Raw genomic sequence first — 19,209 nt, 5'->3', positions numbered from 1 at the left:
TCATTTTTGTTATGCATCTCACAATTCCGATTGCTTACCAAGCGACGCTTTCTGGTAAAATCGCAAAAATCAATTAAAAATAAATAAGTCATATATAAATAATTTAATAGTAAAATATGAATTTCTTCACGTCATTTATATATATATATATATATATATATATATATATATATATATATATATATATATATATATATATATATATATATATATATATATATATATATATATATATATATATATATATATATATATATATATATATATATATATATATATATATATATATATATATATATATATATATATATATATATATATATATATATATATATATATATATATATATATATATATATATATAAATGACGTAAACAAATTCATATTTTACTATTAATTTATTTATATATGACTTATTTATTTTTAATTGATTTTTGCGATTTTACCAGAAAGCGTCGCTTGGTAAGCAATCGGAATTGTGAGATGCATAACAAAAATGATAGTCTAGGAAAAGCCCTTTTAAATTTATTAAAATGTGTTCCTTTTTGAATATATATATACATATATATATATATATATATATATATATATATATATATATATATATATATATATATATATATATATATATATATATATATATATATATATATATATATATATATATATATATATATATAACTATATATATATATATATATATATATATATATATATATATATATATATATATATATATAACTATATATATATATATATATATATATATATATATATATATATATATATATATATATATATATATATATATATATATATATATATATATATATATGTGGCCTGCTAAAATGACACTTTCCCCACACACGCAAATTATCAAATTAAAATATAATTTTTATAACCTTATCAGAATGCTTGAAAATTTTTGAAAAAAGCTTTACTTGAAGCTGATTGCCGCAACCATCTTAAAAGGAATGGAACCAGCACCAAAATATGTAATTATTTAAATCACAGTAACTTCCAAAACGTTAATGCAATGCAAATTCGTTTTTTTAAATACCAATTTCAACAGCTTTACAATTTTAAACTGAATTATTTCAAGATTTCAAGAACTCTTAGAGAAGTAGTTGTAGCACTTAAAGGTACAACGTATCAACCCATAAGGTTGAACTAATAATAATTAATATTATTATTTATTATATACAAGTCCGCAATTCTAGCAAAAGTAAAGTAATCCAAATAAATCTATTAGATTTGCGCGGGATTCTTAGATATAATCTAACTTACAAAATAAACTGAAGTGTATAAAAAGAAATAAAAAAAAATGCTGGCCCTTAAGGGATTTTATTTACTGCTGAGGATATGATTAATTTTATTACATTATTGTTCTGTATGAGTAGACGGTTTTTTCTAGAAATATATTATCAACTTATTTACTATATATTTTGCTTACTTCTCGGTACAAACATCATTCAACAACATCCGTTAGATGATCTGATTATTATTCATGGTCATCGCACATGACTTTTCCTGATGCAGAACTATTTCCAATAACTACTAACTGTTAATATTTTTGAAAATTCTCCTTTTATAGTCGCGCGCCGGTTTCAGATTCGAAGAAACGCCCTAACACCGTTCCGCTTGTTTCTACGCCGCTTACCTATTTATGTGCATACTGAATTAGGAGAAACAAGGCTGATTTTTACTAAAATATCCGTGAATTTATATCAAGTCGCTCTCTAAAACTGGGCGCGACCAACTAGAAATTAAATATTTTTGGTTGGAACCGCTAGAACTATGACAAAATGGTGACAAGGTGATGCAAGTTATATAAGGCTGCAGGCTTTACCATAAAAAAAACTAAATACATTAGTACTCCAAGTACCGTACGAAAAGTACTACAAGGTTGGCTAAATAAGATTAAATTTAATTTTTTTACTAGATTTTTTGAGAGAAGTATATGGGGAAATTTATTATTTTACACCATTACCTTTTAACATAATTTTCAAAACAATAATTTTATAAAAAGTATTGTCTGTCAGTATTCGCTATTCGTCGTGATGCTCAAATCAAACTTCATATTGAAATATAGAATAAAAAATCAACTATCACGTTTAGCAGGAATTAAAAAAGTAAAACTTGACTTCCAAAAAATTTTAGTAATTCCTGAACTGGTCAAGATTTCATTGCCAACTATTTACGGAAGAGATGAACAACAGTAACAGTTGTCATTGCGACAAATATAGTATCCTTTGCGAAATGAATATTTTTCGTTCATTGATAAAATGCATTAAAATTTACAAAAGCTTATTTCGGGATAACTTAAACTTCTTTATATACTTATACTTTATATATTTATATACTTATGAAAACATAAGAAGGCTTTGAAATTTATACCGTTGCATGATTTATGTATTATGATCATCAAAAAATGCACCCCATTTCGCACCATTCAGATCATATCGCAGAACGTCGTGAGAGTTCGTTTTCTAATCGACCGTCGATGTCTCTAACTTTAGACAATCAAACTCATTGTCACCGTGGCGGACACAAGCAAAATTGCGTTGCAAACGGATAAACCACGAAACCAGGCAGTTTAAATTTAATACATTATCTGAGAATCCCGTAATCATTATTTTAATATTATGATGATTTATTACCGCATTTCGTATCTATTTACACCGCATTTTGACTTGGCGGAGAGATCAATAAATTGTTGTAAACTTCGTTGTTAGTTTGCTTTCAGTGCTTGTAGATACTTCGTTCGCCAAATTTCTTTCTTCTTTCTTCTTCTTCGGTCTAGTCCTGTATCGCTTGCATAACGCCGTTTATCGATGGTCATGCCATATCAACTGTCTAGTTATTATTCTCTCTGAACTTTTATGACTTCTATCTGTTCCTTGTCTGATTTCGTTATTTGGTATGCCACATGTTCTACTTGGATGCCCCATTTCTATATAGGCTCTACAACTGCTCTGGCTTGTCTTCTAAGTTTTGAATGTAATTTGTTTGGAACAAAGTAACGACTTCATAATGATTAATAAATGCACGCCATTTCGTACTTTTTTATTTTTCTCATTTTTGTCTTCATTTGCGCCATCTTCTTCAATTTGAATACATTTTGTTTGCATGTTCATGTTCTTGCGCTTATTATGGGGTCATCTTCATTGAACAACATCAAATCAAATAGTGATCATTTATTTTCAAACCCATTCCTCTAATTACCCATTAGTTATTGTAAGACATAAATTATAAACCTATAACTCGTAATCAGTACTAACAGTATAAGGCACCATCAGAAAAGAAGTAATAATAGTAATAATAATAATAATAACTATCAGTATTATTTGAAGTATTCAACGACATTTCTCAGCTTTTTATTGCAATTCACTCTGTATCTCAGATACTAACCGAGATACAATCTTTAGGCAAGCTGTTTACAATGTGCACTCAATAGTAATATCTGATATTATAATGGCTAATCGCTTATTAATTCTAACGAATGCAAAACCGAAAACAACAAAAGCAACTGTATTAACAATTAATCATAGCCCGACAAGAAAAATCGATTTAATGAAGCTGAAGTTGTATTCAGGCGACATTTTGCATACCGTGTCCGTCTCGCAGAGAGATATCTCAGAGCTAGCTTGGAATGTTACTTGTCTACGGGGTTCGATCAACTTGTTGTATGTGGCTGCTTTATTGTATTTTCAAAGTGGCCAATAAAGATGGACACCCAACCAGTGTAAAACACAGCGGTATTAAAATAATTATCTAATATATCTTTAGTTAGTCGGTTCTTCCGCAATAGCGGATAGAGCACAATTAGCATTCCGTGTAGTTTTTGAAATCTACTATCTTGTTGAGCGGTTTTGTTGGTCTCTAACAGATACCCAATGTACAGGGTAGCCAATGTAAAGTAACCCCATACCTTATCTCAGAATATACAGGGTGTACGAAAAAATCCTAAATACAAAGTTTATCTGGTTTGAAACGAAGTTCTATTTTATTATATTTTTGCATATACAGGGCACTCAGTGTTGCCTGGGTAAGCATAACCTCTTTTTTTTAAATAGAACATCCTATATATTATTACATTTTTGGAATCTACTCAAGTTTCTACAAAAATTACATATAATGTTCTATACCTATGTACAATGGTTTTTAACATATTTAAGTTTTTATCTCAAATATGTCATTTGCAGGCCCTAAGAAAAATACTAATTTTTCCTAAAAGGAGATCTTTATTTTTAATTTAGGTTTAACACCTCGTGGACAAGAACCTACTTTAATAGAATTTTTATAGTAGTGTTTTGATAACTAATAATACACGGAGTTCAAAAAGTAAGATTAAATACTAAATTAAGAAAACTTTCAAAAATATGTATTTCTTAAATGGAAACCCCCAAATTTCATAACTTTATCTCAGCAACACTGACTTGCATATACAGATATGCAAAAATATAATAAAATCAAACTTCGTTTCAAACCAGATAACTTTCGTATTTAAGATTTTTTCATACACCTTGTATATTCTATAAGGTATATAGGGCTACGTTATATTGGCCACCCCGTACATATATTAAAGTATGTGGTAAACTTTAATTACAATTCCCAAAAATATTAAATAATTAAATAATATAGAGTAATAAAACCTCCTTGCAAATTCAAAAAAGTTACAGGGTGAACCAACATTAATTTGTGCCATTTCCATAGTCTGGTTTTATGTGTTTGTTATCCATTCATAAATTCTGAAAATCATACAAAAAAGGTGACACTTGCGGGAAAAGAATAAATTTAAGGAAGTTTTAAGTTTTCTGGTAATTAAAACATGCTATATTACATTGGCGAAGGTCCATCAAAATTTTATCTAACCAACATAACCCAATGGCAAATTTTAAGATATAAAGTAAAATATTCATTGTCAAAAAAGACATTACTATTCTTATCAACAATTTGACCTGCCACTTAAGAGTCCTGAACACAAACTATTTAACGAATTTCTGACATGTTTAAAATTTCTTCAAAGTATATACAACCAGTTTACAGTGTTTTGTAAGATTAGAGGGATGCCAAAATATATGCTATGTTTCTATACATTTAATTGTTGTAGATTAGTCCTGGTATAAACCATCGAATAATAAAAAAAAGCTTCCAATATATAATCCAATTCATAATACAGTATTTCATGAGATTAAGCAACCCATAAATTACCATAATTTGTGCTTAAGAAAACTTTCAAAAATATGTATTTCTTAAATGGAAACCCCCAAATTTCATAACTTTATCTCAGCAACACTGACTTGCATATACAGATATGCAAAAATATAATAAAATCAAACTTCGTTTCAAACCAGATAACTTTCGTATTTAAGATTTTTTCATACACCTTGTATATTCTATAAGGTATATAGGGCTACGTTATATTGGCCACCCCGTACATATATTAAAGTATGTGGTAAACTTTAATTACAATTCCCAAAAATATTAAATAATTAAATAATATAGAGTAATAAAACCTCCTTGCAAATTCAAAAAAGTTACAGGGTGAACCAACATTAATTTGTGCCATTTCCATAGTCTGGTTTTATGTGTTTGTTATCCATTCATAAATTCTGAAAATCATACAAAAAAGGTGACACTTGCGGGAAAAGAATAAATTTAAGGAAGTTTTAAGTTTTCTGGTAATTAAAACATGCTATATTACATTGGCGAAGGTCCATCAAAATTTTATCTAACCAACATAACCCAATGGCAAATTTTAAGATATAAAGTAAAATATTCATTGTCAAAAAAGACATTACTATTCTTATCAACAATTTGACCTGCCACTTAAGAGTCCTGAACACAAACTATTTAACGAATTTCTGACATGTTTAAAATTTCTTCAAAGTATATACAACCAGTTTACAGTGTTTTGTAAGATTAGAGGGGTGCCAAAATATATGCTATGTTTCTATACATTTAATTGTTGTAGATTAGTCCTGGTATAAACCATCGAATAATAAAAAAAAGCTTCCAATATATAATCCAATTCATAATACAGTATTTCATGAGATTAAGCAACCCATAAATTACCATAATTTGTGTAGGCTCCCATAATTGGGGTCCCGAGATCAAGGCCTTTATGGTCTTTGACATTTCAGGTTTTATCCGAGTTGAAAGTACATTTCAGATCATGTCGCAGGACGTCGCAATACGTTCGACATTTCATAAATCGTGTTCTTATCTGAGAGTTCGTTTTCTAATCGACCGTCGATATCTCTAACCTAAAACGATCATATTCAATCTCTGGCGGATTCATCTGTACCAAAATTAAGTGTATAATTTAGAAATAAATATTAGTATAAATTTTAGAAATAAATATTAATAAATAACTTAGTAACACGGTAATAAATGTATTAATGTTATGATGATTTATTACGGCATTTTGCGTCTATTTACACTTAATTTTGACGCCACGGAGAGTTTAATAAACAGTAGTAAACCAATCGTAGTGCGTTGTTATTTTTGTTTTCAGTGGTTTCCTTGCTTTTCTTCGCATATCTGCGTGTTATTGATAACATTCCGCGGGTTTTTATTAATCTGATTAAAATCCAGTTGGAACCGTTAAGGTACTGCTTTATTATTGTTCACTCAACGGGTGCGTTTTTGCTAGCTGTCGACGTTGTTTTTGTTTATTTATATTTTTTGCTAACGAGGAAAAGTCGAGGTCGACCGACGTTTGCTTTCAGTTCTTTATTAGATGTCGTAGTATGCAGTAAATATTTTAATGCATGTATGAGTTTGCGGTAAAGGAATCCGAAATGAACTAATTGATACATTGTGGGCCGTAACATATACTGCTTAATTATACACACTTTAAGTATTGTACCTTAAGTAAGTACCTTCAAAACATAGTATCCTTCAATTCCAAATTTTCTAACAGAAATCAAAAATATTGCTTGGGTAGTGTTTTTGGAGTTGTATATGTGGGTCCCATAATTAACATCTTCTATTGTTGAGTTCTCTAAATGATGTTTATTATTATTACAAATTCTGAAAAGGTAGCATTGGGTAGTTCAACTTAATAAAAAATACCAATATTCACAAAAATATATCAAATCACTCATTTTATGCAACAAAAAGACAGGTAATACTTTTGCTGAGTTAGTTTTGTTTGCAATTGTGACGAGTTCATCAGTAAATTTTATAAAAAATTTCGGACTATGTTTGGTGGCCTAATTTATCTTCGATTACGTGTATATATAATCCGGCATTTCGGCTTGTCTCGGTTTATTTGTTTATCAGTATAAATGTAGATTTTAGTTTACAAAGTGAGTAACGTGATTAATCTGCTTAGCTGTAAACTATACGTTAGAATTCTATGTTCTTATTTGTAACGTTTAAAACAAACCTCCACTAAATGCTGCCAAGTATATCATGAGCTGGAGCCTGAAAATTTAAGCGTAGTTTACGAAGGTTCCATGTATTAGTTTTGACAATAAATGTTTCATGGTAGCTATGTTTTAATTCAAATGCAATGCACTGCAAACACATTTATCTGAAAATCCTGCTAAAAGATCGATCAACTGTCGTCTAAGCCCCAAATGCGTTGTTTTTCATTATTGTCGTATTAATTCTATATCGACTGCTTGAATACTTCTAAATTGGCCGATCTCGGGTCGTTACGGCCTTGGCCTAATGCTTTCGTCACGACGTTTCCATCGACAAGTGAACTTTATTTAAAATGCACGTTTCTACCAAATTTTCATTTTAAAAGATGAATAAACAAAGGTTTTTTAAAATATCCTTCACCTGAATGGATAGGTGTTTTCTTTTAATGAAACTTCGAAATGCTCGGAGGTTTATTTTAAAAACAGAAAAGGAAAAAAAGTTGCGATTCAAACAGAACAAATTTTCCTAATGGAAAATTTCAACAGATAAGCAGTAACCAAAGATAAAATTTTGACAGATAGCTGAAGTCGCGATATTCCATGCAAATAACCCATTTTCCATATTTCTTAAAGTAAAACTTAGCTCTATAGTAAAATTTTAAAATCATTAATGAAAATTTTCACATTCATACTAGTCTATTCTATTCTTTTCCCAATTTTGTGAGTATTTGGAAAGTATTATAAGGAATTAAAAATAAAAAAGAAACAAGAAAAGAATGTGTCTTTTTAGTTTTATAACATATGCAATATAATGCAATATTTTTTACTAAAATATAACAACAATGTGCCATTATGAACATTAAACTAACCTTAATTATTATTACCGAACCTGGTTGATTGCATTTATGGTGATCAATAAAAAATGGGTTTTTATTTCATTTATTAGCATGTTACAAACAAACAAATTTTACAATATATAAACACATAAAACATGAAGCATAATACATAAAACGCTCAGTGGGCTTCTGGACATATATTATAGCTGAACAAAGATTATCACAGAAGGTCATCACCGAAAGCGGACAGTCGAACAGGTGCAATCATCATACTAGATATAGCTATTGATGTCTTGAAAAAAGATAAACTCCTCCAAGCTGTAAAATGATTGCTTTATTAAAAAAGCTTTGACTAAGTTTTGGAACCTGTTTATTGGGAGTTGTTTTATCTCGGGCGTAAGTTTATTAAAAATATGAATTCAGTAGTTATTTTAACCTAGCCTAGTCGCATTAAGACGGAAGAAATCAGGTCTGAGGTTGTCTCTACTCCGTGTTTGGTAGGAACGACCTAAAACGTAGACACTTAAGTATGTAAGCGCTCGGCAGTGTAAGAATTTTAAACTACGAAAATTTGGATCTAACATCCTCTGCCCTACGGTGTACGCCAAAGACTCTTGCTGCTGGGTTAATAACAAAACCGCATTCGGAAAGGGTAGCTGGTGCGATAAAGGAAGAAAATATGGAAGAGGGGAATAGTTAAACAAATAGTTAAATCAGCAAATACAATCGAGCACCAGGATGGCTGGAGTAAATAAGGGGTGATTCAATAAGGGTTTCCACATTAAAATCTAAAAAAAATTAGATTAGTGTATTACAATTAGGTATGAAAGATGATGTCATTCAAATGATCCCCGCGACTCATGTGGCATGACGTAATTTGTTTATTGAAATTTCCTATCACTTTTTGACACAATTCAGGTTCTATGCCGGCTATTTCGCGGCTAATCTACTGTTTCGCTCTGGAATAGTGTTTGGTTTATTTCTATACACTCTGCTTTTTAGATACCCCCCAAAAAAAAAGGGGAGTAAGATCACATGATCGCGGCGGGCAATTGATATCGCCGTTACGTGAGATAATCCGACCAGGAAGCTTGCCCCGAAGCAATTGCATTGTTTCTCTGGATGTGCGACAAGTGGCTCCATCCTGTTGGAACCACAAATATTCAATGTCCATACCTTCCAACTGCTCCCAGAAAAAATCAGATATCATGTTTCGATAGCGTAACAGCGTTCTCCGCATTATCCTCGAAGAAAAAGGGCCAATTATTCCTCCTCACCAAACAGTCACTTTTTGAGGATGTATTGCTTTTTGAACAATCTCTCTTGGATTTTCTAATCTCCAAATACGAGCGTTGTGTTTGTTTATAAAGCCACCAACGTGAAGATGTGCCTCATCGCTAAAGATGATTTTCCTTGAAAAATGAACCCCTTGTTCTCGTATCCATTCTGCAAACACTCGGAGCTGTTGATGATCTCGAGGGTTCAACTCCTGAGTTATTTGGGCTTTATATGGATGTAGAGGCAAGTCTTTCGTTAAAATTCGCTGTGTGGTTGAATACGTAAGGTCCACTTGCTGCGATCAATAGCGAATCGATGTGTTTGGATCTTTGGCTACACTTTCGCGAACAATGGCAATATTTTGATCTGACCGTCCTGCACGAGCACGTTGAGGGACTTTGAGGTTAGTTGCAGATCCAGTTTGCTCAAATTTTTGAACCATATTCCAAATTGTCCTCTCAGAAGGTCGATTTTGCGCGCCGAAAAATTCACGTAGAGCCCGAAATGCATTTGTTCTTGATCGACCATTTTCATAATAGGCTTGCACAATTTTTACACGTTGTTCAGTCGTATATTGCTACATAACTAATTTTGTTTATGTTTTGAGGTTAGAAATCTCATATGATAATAAACAAATACAGTGGCGTTTCAAAAATATTTCAGATTGTAATGTGGAAACTCTTATTGAATCACCCGTTATAAGCAATTGTTTGAAATTCAGGTTGGCTTCAAAACCTGATCAAATTATAAAGAAGCAGCGTCATAGGCAGCAACGCCGACGTACGTCCAACCAATTAGCCTTCGTATTGTCGAAAAATACCCACATTTACCTTACAATTTCACTACCATAATTCAATGTCGCCCTACCTACGTATAGCCGTCCATCCATCGACAAGAAAATAACCAGAACCTGACCAGCCCTGAGCTACGGCCGGTGTAGGTTGCTGCCGCGGCATCAACACGCGAACGTTCACGGTAATTGCCGACGCCGGAGGGCGCGTGCCGTCGACTGGGCTACCTGCGCCCCCCTTTCGACCTCTGACCTTCCGACAGACCCTCCGGCACTGTCTGGCTCTGACGCGGCACTTCACGATAATTTACGAACAAAGAATATCTCAAAACGAATTCGCCAACATGTTTGTCGATAATTATTATTGCCCGCGAGATTGAGGTCGACTCGGATCATTTGAATAATAATGCCTACTGAATTTTGATGAGCATTAAATTATAGAAAATCGCGTCTGCGAGATTTTTTTGAAAAATTTCTACAGGCACTTTATAAATTACTCCTAAGCTAACGCAGTACCGCATTTACTAATGCGGGGCGGGCTAATCAAGATGGACGAGAGCCCTAGATTGTACAGGGTCCATCCACCAGTTTTAACTTCTGTTTTATTGGTATGCATGAAACGTTAAAAGATTGTGTTCTCGTTGCTGAATTATTTTATTTACCGATGTAGTTCTTGTTAAAATAATTTACACAATATTATTATTAATTGATAATCAAACAATATTTTCTTTAAATACTTGTAAAAATAAAAATTTGTAGTATTATAATTTTTCAGACAACTAAGAAATTTTGAATATTTAGACCTTTTCTAATTTTTAAAAATATTATTATTAGTCAGAAAATACCAACGGGTATTTTTTACGCCCATTATTAAAAAAAAAACTTAAAATATACAAGCTTTTAGCTACATATATATGTACGTACATTTAACCAATATTTTTTTCTACTCCCATCTGTACAACACCTAATTATGCACCGATCTAGCGTGCGGGAAGCATCACTTTACCACGTCAGTTTCGTTTCCCACTAATCCGAACCACTTCGGACATTTCCGGGATTTTACCGCACGGATTTGGGAGCAATCGGATGTTTGCGGAGATATTTCCCATGCTTTGAATTTTGACGTTTATCAATTCTGACAGTCGTGTCAGTGAATGTATTCGTGTTGTTTTGAGAAAATGGAGCCAAAAACTAACGGTCGTAGAAAAAGTATAGTATGCAACACGTTCGGTAAACTTTTTAACTCACTCGTTTATTAAACACTCGCTCCGCTCGTGTCAAATAAACCCGTGAGTTAAATGCCGTTTACCGCACTTGTTGCATAATATACTATTATTTTTAAATAATACGAACAAAGTAGGTTATCAAAACATAAACTTTCTTTTGCTGGATGTTACATTACTGCAACCATACGCAAAACAAGAATTCAACATTTTAAAGAATATCACAATTCACTATAAATTTTTTTAAAAATTTATCATACCCACTGAGTTCAGAGAATGTAAACGATTAAAATGATTTCACGAAGTACCCATTAACAAATGTGAATAAGTTTCGTACTTATTTATAATTTATTAATGATTAATTTTTATTTATCTTTAAGAATTTGTTTTCCTTAATATTTTTTATAGTTTATAGTTTAAAATTGCGCGCTAAATGGCAACGAAATTTCTACGGACGACTTTTTACGCGTTCCCTCTTTTTTGTATGCCGATCACCATGGGGTACCCCGAAGACGAACCCAGAATACAAGGCAGCTCCGTGGCACCGAGGTAAGTCGCTACAGTTATTTCGTTGCCCCGCTCGACTTACATAATTTTCATTTCAAAATTATAATACAGTTCACTTAACCAAAATGATTGAACCACAAAAAACCCAAATAGGGAAAAAAAGAGGACTAAGAAAAAACACTCTTTTATTCCACTTATCTGAAATTAGTATTAACATGTACAACAAAGAAAACATACCCATAACTACCCCACTTTCTCTAATTAAAATTTGACAAAATCAACATTGGTTGCGTTACCGGGTCTATTTCAGTTGAGATCGACTCCACTGAACTCACCTCCGAATTAAAGAATTTTTGAAATAGAAATTCCAAATTACGTAATATTCGAATCGTAATTCCAATATTTGACCGGAAAAGCGTACCTACTCAAAATTATCTCATGTCAACACAAATAGTTGTATTTAAAGCTAAAAAGGTAAAAATTTCACCTTTGGTACCTTTGACTTTTGTAGTTCAATTCGGCAGTATTAGAATGTTTTAATGGTTTTACGATTTGCGTTTAGCGATTTCCTTTAAATTACACTTTCTAGATCGAACCTTAGCCTTCTCTAGTCAATTTTGATCGGATTGCAGTCAAAATTGCATCGAAAGCTACATGAAGGCTATACATATGAACTTCAAATCTCATTTCTTTGGTTGAATGGTAGCTCCAAGAAGGTTTTTTGACGAAAAAGCTACAAATAATAAGTAAAACACCAATTTTTCTAGCCGATTTCGATCAAATCAGCTAAAAACAACATTTCCGTCAGTTTTTGTAACGAAAACTCTGTCAAACCTGCTGCAGCTTAATACCTCACTTTCCAAGTAGTAACTCAAAGGAAGATTTTCGAATAAAAAGATATAAAAAATGAATAAAATTCCTCTTTTTCTAGTCGAATTATGCTACTTTTATGACGAAAACTTCATAAAAACATAAAACCAAGGTGAAGAATTATTAAAAAAAGGGTCATCCCCTCCCGTTTGAAAACTATTTGTTTCTCTGTGTCATTGTTATTTTGTTAAGTTAAGTTAAGTTTTTTTTAAGTTAAGTTTAAGCTAGAACAGAGGAATGTTTTACCTAGGAAGTGCTGACATCGGTGTACTAATTTCTAGTAATCCTGCCTTTACCTATGTGATAAGAAACCTAACTAATATATCAATTTTTTGGTATTGATTATTTCTCGATTTTCTACTTTCGTTTCGGCTTGCGCCTTAAATCAATAAGTACAATGCGAGCGTATTTTGAAGGATATCAAATTGAATTATCGCGATCGGTTCCGGTAGACATCGTCCGGTCTTTTAGGTCTATATTCAGCAATTTCCATGGTCTAGATATTATCCGTATTCCGGACAATTACGACGTTATCTGTGAAATTGGCCGGGAATCCCGCATTCCACTCGAATTTTATGCCCTGAAATGTTCGATCTGGAGCACGCGGCGATTAGTGGTTCTTGAGAAAAATTGAGTTGCCTCGCGGATCCATCCTGCGTATTCTTATAATTACGTCGAAATCACGATCTTCCGAATGCCGCGTTGCATAACCAATCGATCCAGATCAGATTTCTCCACGTAGCAACGGAAAAATAGACTGAAACTGCTCGACAATGGACACGTAAAGAGGGAACCAAAATATTCGGCATAAATTTATTATTTACTTGATACACGAGAATGGTTAGTTATTTTTTTTAAAGCATCACTAGTATCAAAAACGGATGCAATTATTTTGCAATTGCAATTACTATAATCCTAAATCCATAAATTCAAACTTATAACTAAATTTTGTTTGCGTTTACATTCGGCTTGTCGTATTACTTCAAGTTCTTCATTAATTTTGTTTTTCTTTAGAAAACGACACCTAGATAATAATTTTTCTTTAAACATTTTTCGATGCTGTTGCTATCCATATCAATGCGGTTTACCACCTAAACTTTTTCATTAGATAATCCTAGATAACAATATATTTTAAGTATCTCCACTGAGATTTGGACTACACTTTTCCAGGTTTGAACACATGCACATTTCAGTACGGAATTCAAATATTTTTAATTTATTTTGAAACTGTTGTTTTGTTGGCTGATTAGTTGTATGATCCGCAGGAAAGTGTAAGATTGCAAGCAGCAATATTGAAATTTCTTCACAATGGTTTTCCACTACCGTTGTTTAGATGGTTTATCAAGAGGTATTTTATACGAATCATAACATGTGTCATATCAGTGACGCATTTTTTTCGAAAAATTAATAATCAAAATATCCCTATGCCGAAATGAACACAAAATAAGTAAGCACACGAGTCAAGTTTTTTTATTATTGTGTGAAGTGCAGCCTTTATGAAATATAATTAACCTCTCTGTTCGGCCTATTGTTATTAGCTACCTTGTGCCTAATAGTAGGTTGGCGTAAATTCACGTGCCCCGTAGTTTTCAAGTTAATCTTTTCTCAGTAAAGCGAACCATTACTTGCTTAGTTACGGTATATTTAAGGAATTCGCGATGGATTTTCTGAGCAATTTTGCGAAGTATTTCCTTCTCAGCATGATATTTCAATTAATCCTGGCGCTGCCGTATGAATATCAATGATGCCAGATAATGAATATGCGGGTGTCAAATGACGTTCACATTATACGGGTTTTAAAAGGTAATCAAAAACATGATAGTATTTATTGTTTGTGACTAGTAACTGGTTGGATTTTAATTACAAGTAGAGATTTTGGTTGTAATTTCTCTGAGTTAGGAATTTGTAAAATTTCATTTTTTGTTCGATTATTTGATTCACTTTAAAAAAATATATATGCAACTATTACGACAGAAAAAAAATGAACAAAAGATATATGAACAGTGTATGCGCTCTTACAACTGAAAATGTTACACTGATTCTAAACATATTACCAATGGAATAAAATATATAATAATAATAATAATAATACATTTATTGTTATAACCATCAAAGTTACATAGAAATAATTACATAACCAAAGTTAAATAAGTGGTCAACAATAGGCCTTGTTAGGGCAGCCATCTAGAAGTTCTAGATACTGTTGAGGCCTCAATTTAACAGCTAAAATATAATAATAAAAAATTTCAAAGAATTTATTTGAAAGCGCCAAGCGTAGATACACTTAATTCTAAAAAAAAGAAAAGAAAAGAAATGGAGGGGGAAGGAAAGGAAAGGAAAGGGGCACATGTTTTGTAGAAGAGCTTAATATTAGTGCGTACGTAACAACTGCTTTTTGAAATTATTCCTAAACGTTGAATTGGACTGATTAATATTAAAATTTGTAATAGAGTTAATGCAAACGGCTATATTATAGGAATATTATCTTTTAAAGAATTCTTTACGGTGACGGGGTATAACTAGTCGGTGTCTTCCACGCAGATTCAAATTGTGTATTGATATATTAAGAGTAATTTTTCTGTAAAGATAAAAAGGTCATTTTGTTTTAAGAATGTTGAAATAATTTGCATCGAAGGTGCATATTAAGCCAACCCGATGCAATTACAGTCTTAGTGATATTTATGTCACGCATACATTAAAAACTCCTTTGTATAATTTATGTCTGGATTTGTTTGAAACATATTTGCATTTTTTTTTACAGTTTTTGAAGCAATCGTTTTGGAAAGACTTTGGGAATATGAATCAAACTTGTGTTCCTCTATAAGATATACCTATGCAATAGCTGCAAAACAAGGGTAGTGTGTAGTATCTAAATAATAACAGAGTTCCGTAAAACAGACTTTCGGGAAAATGTTCTATTGATTTTACTTCAAACAACCACAGTATCCATTATTCATAAGAGCGATTCTCGATCACAAAGTTTTTGAAAAAAAACAATAAAAAATCTAACCGAAACTGTGTAGTTAACTAACTCAACCAACAAACCTGTTGGCAAATTTAAAAAACTACTACTGTAAACCTGCGAAGAGACCTTATTTGAATTTGCGTTGCCTCAAAAAAAACTAAAGGTTTAAGACTTTATCTAAAAAACGCAATAAATTTCATTCCACCGAATGCAAGTGCGTATTTGCGCTTGTAATATTATCAATAAATAAAATGAAATAAACCAACGGCAAAGTTTTTTCGAGCTGAACACAGAACACACAACTAAGTTTTGTGTTAATTTTGACCGCATTCCTCGAGTATAGCTATAAATGTTGTTACACATTTACAACAAATTTTGTTTGAATTTTAAACCGAGGTTTAAACTTTAGAGAGTGTTATACTTCTTGATTTTTCCGTCAGCAGTAAGTCTAGCTCTATGAAAAAAATTGTTGTGATTCATTCTCTTAAAGCGTATATAGGGTGTGTCAAGAAACATGTGCCATCGCTGAAAGGCAAAAAGAAGACTTTTTTTTAATATCAACATGGGTCTGATTGTGCTTCGTTTCATAGCTAGAGGGTGTGAAATAATTTATATATTTTTTCCCATACGCACGGCAGTGGTCAAGTAGTCCAAACTCTTTTGTAGGAAAATATATCTAGTTTGAATAACTAGTACCTTCCAAATTTCATTGTTGCATTCGTTTTGGATAAATTTGAAATAAATTAAAAAAATTATTTTAACACCCTGTGACAATGAAATAAACCAGAATTTTTTTTTTATTTTCAGTTTCGCTTATGTCGGTTGGTTTAGTGTCTATAACTTTCATTGTTATTATACATTTAAGAATTTTTTAGCTAAACATTCATTTCATATAATTGAGAACAAAAAAGCAAAGCGGTGACCTGAAAGGGAAAAGCTGAGGGATGGGAGGTTCTTGCCAAGTAATGAATTTAGAATATCCACAAATTCATCATCACCAAAAATGTCCCGTATTTAGTCAATTGTACTAATAGATAACGATTTTTTAATTAATCAAAATTCCAAAAAAGTTAAAGATATATAAACAAAAATGAGGTATTAAAACGAGGTTAAAAGCAACATGAACAAGTCATTTTTGCATTTTGGGCATGCCGAAATTGAAAGATTGTAGTTTAAATCGAGTTCAATCCACCAGTTGGAGTTTAATATTAAGATTGAAGTTTACAGTAGCCTATAAAACTAGTAATTGTTCTAATGTTTACTTTGGCAAAAATCCTAAGTTATGAAACTCACCATCAATCATTGGGGTATTTATTATCTCCATCGCGTCTAATCGCCAGTTCGGTTACAAAATTATATGGAAAATTCTAATCGGTAAAGCAAGGTACATTCATGGTATTTTTGTATGATAATGTGGGCTATTGTATTATTGTCGACACATGATACAAATATGAATCCAGCTCTGCTGATCTCACATATCAGGTGAGGTTAGCTTTTAGAGGATATCCCCTCTCATAACAATATAGTTACTATTATAATATGAAAACCTGTTTACTTAAGTTTAAGCTATTCAACAACTGTAATAGTGGTATCGACACTGGTACCGCCAATCGCTGAAAATTTCGCTCTAAACCATCCTTTTTGCACCGGTAGGAAATTGCACTAACTCAGAGCCGTTTTCGATACGGCGATCTAAACCATTTCGCAATAATAGTCGCCACTCCTTTACGCTACGCCATTTCATTCTCAAAATATCGTTATCTATCGCGGGTAATTACAAATAATAACTAGTTTGGCATCGAGCCGGGGAATCGAAAACAAAAACTAGTTACTTCTCGTTTGCCCCCTGCAGATAGCGCTGGTAGCCGTGCGGTAATTGCGCTCGTGTGTGTACCTTTTATTATTAAGTCGTTATTATCTTGGTAGTTGGAATGAGATTTTTCATACGCGGAAACCGGTATTAGTAAAGCCATTAATTAAAGTTTGGATTAGTGCTGCACAATATACAGGATGTCCCATCGGGAACTTCTATCAGGAAAAACTATAAGTGTGTACTTTTTTGTATTTCCTGGAAAATTCTACACATACGTAGTTCAATAATAATATGCCTAACTTATATTTCAACGTTTTTTTTCCCATACTGAACCTTTAAAATTTTACTGTCTTCGCTTATCTTGAAGACAATGGTCTGTTAAAAAAATTGCTCTCGTAATTTGGATTATTAATAATAGCGCATGTTAAAAAAATGATAATGAAAATGGAATTTAAAAAACTCGCGATAATCACTTTTATTTTACTTTTTACTTTGTATTAGGTTGTATATGCCGGATATTTAACGTTTAGTCTGAGTTAATTATGACGACTAGCGAGACGCTATGTTATTTTTAGTTGCCACATGTAAATGTTATCAATAAGTTTCATTGTAGACATTGGAGAATGTCCCATGGTTTTAATCAGAACATGCGATACGTTTGCGATGCACAAGAAGACTAACGAAAAATTCAAAAACTTCGTATTTGCTTAAATTTTCATTACAGCTTTTAAAATATAATAATTTTATTGAGAAATGATATGATTATTTAGATTTTATTGATAATATTGTATATGTATTTATATCTTTATAATTGTGTATATCAATTCTTATAGCACAATAATGACCAATTGAACAGATTTATGATAATTTCGATATCTGAATTTCTCTGGTGGATGAAAAACACTATTTTTGTAAATTTTCTCAAAATTTGTCCAAACAGAAATTATTTCAATGACTCCAAGTTATAACTAATTCACAGAATGCCACTGTTTTTAGAAAATCAGTTTCTCTTAAATGTTGAACTGGAGAAAAAAGATGAAATTTATGGGCAAAATTCTGTAAATTGCTGACTTCGATAGGCCCGACTTCAATAAGGTTTGTCCTACTGACATTGTTGAATATGTAGCAAAACAACCCAAAATTTATTTTTCAATATTTTCATAATAAATAACAAATCCCTTTCGCTCCCCCTTCGCTTTCAACGATTCAAAATTTTTGATATTTTCTAAAATCTTAAATGCTGATGGTTCCTGTTTTTAAGGCTATCAAATTTCAAAGGTATCGCATGTGTCTGGTTAAACATTTGTTACCTTCCAGATAAATAATAATGAAATTCAAATAATGTGAAGATTAAACGACAATATCTGTAAAACTATAAATATTCGGAATATAAAACCTAATACAATTATTAATTCTAAATAAGAATATTTTTGCCGGGTGGACTCGAAAATGCAAAAAAGCAATAATATAGTATTTTTAAAACCACCCATTCGGTATATCTAATTGTGCTGCATTCTAGAAAATATTTTAGCTGCATTGCTTCACCAGTAT

At 31.8% G+C, this 19,209-nt stretch overlaps 1 protein-coding gene across 1 annotated transcript in view; it reads left to right on the top strand.

Annotated features, from left to right (window-relative positions):
* LOC132699937 (kinesin-related protein 12) overlaps positions 1-19,209 on the top strand; it is a 172,772-nt gene that overhangs the window by 107,054 nt on the left and 46,509 nt on the right. The gene's annotated exons all lie outside the window — the stretch shown is intronic.

Source organism: Cylas formicarius, unplaced genomic scaffold, assembly GCF_029955315.1.
Source record: "Cylas formicarius isolate icCylForm1 unplaced genomic scaffold, icCylForm1.1 PGA_scaffold_3__17_contigs__length_32017465, whole genome shotgun sequence".
Taxonomy (NCBI): domain Eukaryota; kingdom Metazoa; phylum Arthropoda; class Insecta; order Coleoptera; family Brentidae; genus Cylas; species Cylas formicarius.
Note: the sequence above shows the minus strand (reverse complement) of the source record. Positions and strands in the feature narration are given on the sequence as shown.